This window comes from Sapajus apella, unplaced genomic scaffold (genome assembly GCF_009761245.1).
Source record: "Sapajus apella isolate SASKATOON/1434 unplaced genomic scaffold, GSC_monkey_1.0 scaffold18, whole genome shotgun sequence".
Classification (NCBI taxonomy): domain Eukaryota; kingdom Metazoa; phylum Chordata; class Mammalia; order Primates; family Cebidae; genus Sapajus; species Sapajus apella.
Window position 1 is genome coordinate 22443263 of NW_022436958.1, and position 6332 is coordinate 22449594.

The following is a 6332-nucleotide window of genomic DNA, read 5'->3' on the forward strand; positions in this document are numbered from 1 at the left end:
GAGACGGAGTTTCACTCTTGTTACTCAGGCTGGAGTGCAATGGCGCGCTGATCTTAATTCTTAATTCCATGATCATGAATAATCTTACTAAGTTAAGACTAAGATGATCATGGAATATCACTCTATTTATTTATTTATTCTGTTTACTTATTCCTTGATATCTTTCAGTAGAATTTTATAGTTTTTCTTATATAGATCTTGCACATATTTTATTAGATTTATACCTAAGTATTTCATTTTGGGGGGTGCTAATGTAAATGGTAATATATTTTAGTTCCACAGTGTCATTTTGACATATAGGAAAGTGGTTAAGTTTGGCTTATTAACCTTGTATCCTGTAACCTTGCTATAATTGCTTACTAGTTCCAGAAGGTTTTGTTGTTATGATTGTCAATTCTTTTGGATTTTCTACACAGACAATTATGTCATCTGCAAACAAAGACAGCTTTACTTGCTCCTTTCCAATCTATATTTCTTTTACTGCCTTTTCGTGTCTCACTGAGTTAGCTAGGATTTCCATTAAAAAGCAGTGGTTAGAAGGGACATCCTTGTCTTGTTCCTGATCTTAGTGAAAGCATCAAGTTTCTCACCATTAAATAGATTAGTTTCAGGTTTTTTGTAGATGTTATTTATCAAGTTGAGAAAGTTTCTCTCTATTCTTAGTATGCTGAGAGTTTTTATCATAAACGGGTGTTGGGTGTTTGTTTTTGTTTTTGTTTGTTTTTTTTTTTGAGTCGGAGTTTCGCTCTTGTTACCCAGGCTGGAGTGCAATGGCGCGATCTCGGCTCACCGCAACCTCCGCCTCCTGGGTTCAGGCAATTCTCCTGCCTCAGCCTCCTGAGTAGCTGGGATTACAGGCACGCGCCACCATGCCCAGCTAATTTTTTGTATTTTTAGTAGAGACGGGGTTTCACCACGTTGACCAGGATGGTCTCGATCTCTTGATCTCGTGATCCACCCGCCTCGGCCTCCCAAAGTGCTGGGATTACAGGCGTGAGCCACCGCGCCCGGCCTTGGGTGTTTGTTAAATGCTTCTCTACATCTATTGATATGACCATGTGATACTTTTCTTCTTTAGTCATTGATGTAATCGGCAATATTAATTGATTTTCAAACATTGAACAAACTTTACATAACTAGGATAAATTCCATTTGGTCATGGTGTATAATTCCTTTTCTACATTGTTGAATTTGACTTGCTAATATTTTGTTGAGGATTTTTGCATGTATGTTCATGAGAAGTATTGGTCTGTAGATTTCTTTTATTGTAAAGTATTTGTCTGGTTTTGGTATTAGGGTGATGCTGCCTCATAGGATGAGTTAGAAACTCTTTTCTCTGCATCATTTTCTGGAACAGATCGTGAAGAACTGGTATAATTTCTTCCTTAAATGTTTGGTAGAATCCACCAGTGAACCCATCAAGTCCTGGTGCTTTTTGTTTTGAAAGGTTATTAATTATTGATTCAATTTCTTTAATAGATATAGACCTATTCAGATGGCCTATTTCCTCTTACGTGCATTTTGGCAGATTGTTTCTTTCAGGAAATTGGTCTGTTTCATCTAGATTATCAATTCTGTGGGCATACAGTTGTACATAATATTTTTTATTATTTGAGTAATGTCTATGGGATCTGTAGTAATGTTCCCCTTTCATTTTTGATATTAGTAATTTATATTTTCCTCTCTTTTTTCTTATCCTGGGTAGAAGCTTATCAATTGCTTTTGGTTCCGTTGATTTTCACTGTTGACTTCTTATTTTCAATTCATTGATTTTTGCTCTAGTTTTTATTTCTTTTTTCTGCTTACTTAAAATTTAATTTGCTCTTCTTCTACTAGTTTCCTAAGGTAGAAGTTTAGATTATTGATTTTTAGATCTTTCTTCTTTTCTAATATATATATTCAATGCTATAAATTTCTCTCTAAGCATTGATTTCACTGCACCTGCAAAATTTGATGGTGTCCAAGTCTCTGGTGGCTTAGGGAGTATAAATGTCTATGAACATGTGAGTCATGGGCCCCTGGATTTCCAGAGAGCCTACATTTCCTGCTTTCTGTAGCATGTGGTCCAGAGACCCTACTGAGAAACCTGCTGGAGACACACTCTTCCACAGCAGCCAGCTAACCAGCCAACCAAAACCCAAAAACACTAGGAAATCCTAACCAGTGTTTTCTAATCATCAGATTTCTGAGGGGTGGGCTCTGAGTATCTGTACTTTTTAAGCCCTCTATGTGATTCTAATGAACTGGTGCCTTGACTACAACCACAATCTTCCATTTGCATTTCCCTGAATGTGATACACTTTCAGCCTTTAGCATGTGACTTTCCTTTGGTCTAGATTTCCCTTCCTCCTCCTGCTCATCCTTAAGGTCCAGCTCAGAGGTGGTCTCCACTTCTTTAAACCTTCACAGAGGCTCTCTTCTACCCACCTCTATCTTCCTACCCACCCACAAATTAGAATTAGTCATTTAAATGTCTGTGTCTGCAGACTGGGCAATGGCTACTTGAAAGCAAGCGTAGTGGCTATATTCATTATCTATTCCTGAGTAACAAATTACCCCCCAAAATCTACTGGCTTAAACAATAGTAAACATTATTGACTCACAGCTGCTGTGGTTCAGGAACCCAGAAGCAGCTTAGCTGAGTGTGTTAGGGCCTAAGTTTCTCATGAAGTTGCAGCCAATATGTAGGCCAGGGTTGCAGTCATCTGAAGGTTTGCCTAGGGCTGGGAAATCCGTTTTCAAGATGGCTGACTCAAATTTCTAGCAAGTTGGTACAAGAGGTTAACAGAAGGTCTTAGTGCCTTTTCGACACAGTGTGAATGTTTGTGGCCTCTAAATCTCATGTTGAAATGTGATTCCCAATGCTGGAGGTGGAGCCTGTGAGAGGCTCCCAGGTGTTTGGGTTGTGGAGGGGATCCCTCATGAATGACTTGGTGCACTCCCCATAGTCATGAGCTCATGTAAGATCTGCTTGTAAGCCTAGCCCTCCTCCTCCCTTGCTCCCTCTCTTGCCATGTAACACACTGGCTCCTATGCCTTCTGCCATGATTGTAAGCTTCCTGAGGGCCTCACCAGAAGCAAATGCCAGCACCACACTTCCTATACAGTCTGCAGAACTACAAGCAAAATAAACCTCTTTTCTTCATAAATTACCCAGTCTTGGGTACTCCTTTATAGCAAGGTAAATGGACTAATACACAATTCACATGAATCTCTTCACAGGGCTGCTTGGATGTCCTCACAACATGGTGACTGACTTCCTTCAGGGCCAGTAATAAAAGAGAGAGCAGCACAGTGAAAGCATCAATGTGTTTTATGACCTAGCCATGAAGATCACATACCACTTGTGCATATTCTATTGGTCATGCAGGCCAGCCATGATTCCATGCAGAAGATTATACAGAATGTAAATATAGTCATGTGCCACATAACAATATTTCTGTTAGCAACAGGCCACAAATAATATGGTGGTCCCATAAGATCATAATACCACGGTTTCCTGTACCTTTTCTATGTTTTGATATGTTTAGATATATAAACATTTGCCATTGTGTTACAATTTCCTACAATACAGTAACATGCTGTACAGATTTGTAGCCTAGGAGCAATAGGTTACACCGTATAGCCTGGGTGTGTAGTAAGCTATACCAATTAGCTTTGTGTAGGTATATTCTATGATGTTCACACAATGACAAAATCACCTATGGACACATTTCTCAGAATGTATCCCCGTTGTTAAGTGACACATGACTGTATAAAGAGGTGAAGATCAACTGGGGCCATCTTGGAGGCTGACTACCACAGTCAATATCTGTTATTTTTGTCCATCGTTTGCCTTTTTCCCTGTGTGGAAAACATATTTCATGTTGTACAATTGCTATTAAACCCTCCTCTTCTGAAGGGGAAGCAGGTAATGCAAGGTGGCTAATCTGAGGACTTCATTTCTGTCACCAGATAGGTCAGTCATGGGCATGTGATCAAGTAGAGCCAATCAGAATGTTTCTTGATTTTTGATAAGTGGATTCTTGTTGAGAGATGGTCTCTGTTCCTGTACTATTTTGAGTTCCAAAAATGATCTAAGCTGGAGCTCCTTATAGCCATCCATTCAGGTTACGTTGGAGGAAGCTATCTTTGGTAAGAGAAAATGAGGCCAGCACACAAAGAGAGGCAAAGATGAGCAGAGATGAAAGGAGGAAAAGGAGTCCTAATGAGATCATCTGAGTCCTCTTGATCCAGTCATGCCTGAAATTTACACCCAGACTTTTCAGTTACATGAGTCAGTACATTTCCTTTTTTTTTTAAAAGCTGTTTTAAGTTGAGTTACTATCACCTGCAACCAAAACAGCCCAACAGATCAGCAGGGTCTATATCTTTTTCCGCTTAAATTTCTGGCATTGGGTTTAATTCCTAATACTCAATTCAAATTTGATGAATACATTATTTAACTGTTATGTTTTTACATGAAAACAATTCAGTATGTGAAAACATTGGGGATTTTTTTTAAAAAAAAAAAGACTTGGCAACTTCTAAGTAACAGTTACAAGAACCGTAAATGTATCTTAAAACCTCTAAAAGTTTTGGGATCTGGCAACCCCCAAAACCATTGTTAGTCTGCTATGCTCAGGACCAGTTTTCTGTAGCTCTGTGTAATGTGGTTGAATGAGTCATTCACCAGGATCCTGAGTATACACAGAGCTAGTTGAGGAGACAGGGCTGCTGCTGATTAGTACCACATTGCCTTAGTGACAGGAGAATGGGAAGGGGCCCTGAGTGGAGCTCCAAACACTGGCTTATCCAATATGTGGATAAAATTCTGTTGCAGGAATTAAGGTGAGTAAATAGGTAAAAAGACATCCATAGAATGATGGTTGTGGCTGGTGGTTTATTTCCCCTCTAAGAGCCATGGCCAGAAAGGAACTTGTAAAGGAAAGGTGCAAGATAAGATTTACAGCCACAGGTGAAGAGTTCACCAAATAACCATGCTAGTAACCAGATTATCCCAACTCTTGCCCTCATTGACAGGCTGAAAGGAACATAGAAAAACATGAATGTTTGCTGTGACTTACATCAGTAACTTCACAGGTGAATGGTTGTTCTGGGATAGGACATTACAGGGAGATATAAAAAGAAAGGAAGTCAAATATGGATAAGAGAGAGGCAAGTTGTCTGCCTTTCTCTTCAAAGCCTTCTAAAATTCCACAGCTTTGTTGCGTCTAGGAAAACTGTTATACACATCATCAACCAAGTGACAGATCTTTATTTTTAATTCATCACAGAAGTCTGCTGCCCAAATGATCCTTGACAGAAAAAAATCTCTTGTTGGTAAGGGCCTTTTCTGAAGTCAAGGAAAACCTCAGAATTCCTTAGTTTTCCCCTGGGCTTTTATAGCAAGTTCAGTTTTCTTTAACCCTATAAATTCCCATTGTGGTGTCTAGTCACATACCAACTGTTATTCTTTGGAAGGGAAACTGTGGTATCTAAAGCAGGTACAAGCCTGGATTCCAGCGTCAGACTGCCTGAATTCAAATCACTGCTTCCCCACTTACCTGATCTGTATAACCTAGGACAAGTCACGTTTTGTGCCTCAGTTTCCTCATTAGTAAGATGGAAATAATAATATGATGAGGGGCACGGTGGTGCGCACCTGTAGTCCCTTGGTTTCTGAGTACTGAGGCACAGGATGAGGAATCACTTAGCCCTGGAGTTCGAGGACAGCCTGGACAGCATAGAAAACTCTGTCTCTGAAACAATAATAATAATAATGTTAAGATAATAGTATGTCTTTACTAAGGTATGGCTTAGAATAGTTACTGGCACATGGTAAGCCCTATATAATTCTATTATTATTATTATATAGACAAAACCACATTTTTTTCTCTAAATCTTCCTTGAATTTTTGTCATCACTTGTAGTTTTTTTCTCCTGTTTGGCCCTCTTTTATTTTTCAATTAAATACATCTCATGATAACTACTTGTAGATAGTTAAATGTTGTTAATGGTTCAAATCACTTTGGTGGTACACAATTGTTAGTGTCTTGCTGGCGCCTCCACCCCTTTGAGTCATTGGAACTTGGATCTTCTGCCCCTGCACAGGGTCACTGGGTGATAAGGTCCATGAGTCTTGGGCTTATCAGCAAACAAGCCTGAGTCAAGCAAATCAGTCTCATAAGCTTGATAAGCTCCGGACTCTCTGGCCGTAGCCTTCCATGAAATATTCACTTGAACCAGACCCCACAATGTCCCAGAACAGAATCCAGTGGATCAAGTGACTGGACATTGCCTTCCAGTATCAGGCACAAGACTAAACAAACACCCAAGTCTGGAGCACCATT

At 39.6% G+C, this 6332-nt stretch overlaps 1 long non-coding RNA gene across 1 annotated transcript in view; it reads left to right on the forward strand.

Moving 5' to 3' along the window:
• The window catches only part of LOC116556948, a 16475-nt gene extending 15777 nt beyond the window's left edge, over positions 1 to 698 (forward strand). Inside the window, exon 3 of the long non-coding RNA XR_004271275.1 lies at positions 601 to 698. This is a non-coding gene — a long non-coding RNA (uncharacterized LOC116556948). The remainder of the gene's footprint in view (positions 1 to 600) is intronic.
• Positions 699 to 6332: the final 5634 nt, after the last annotated feature.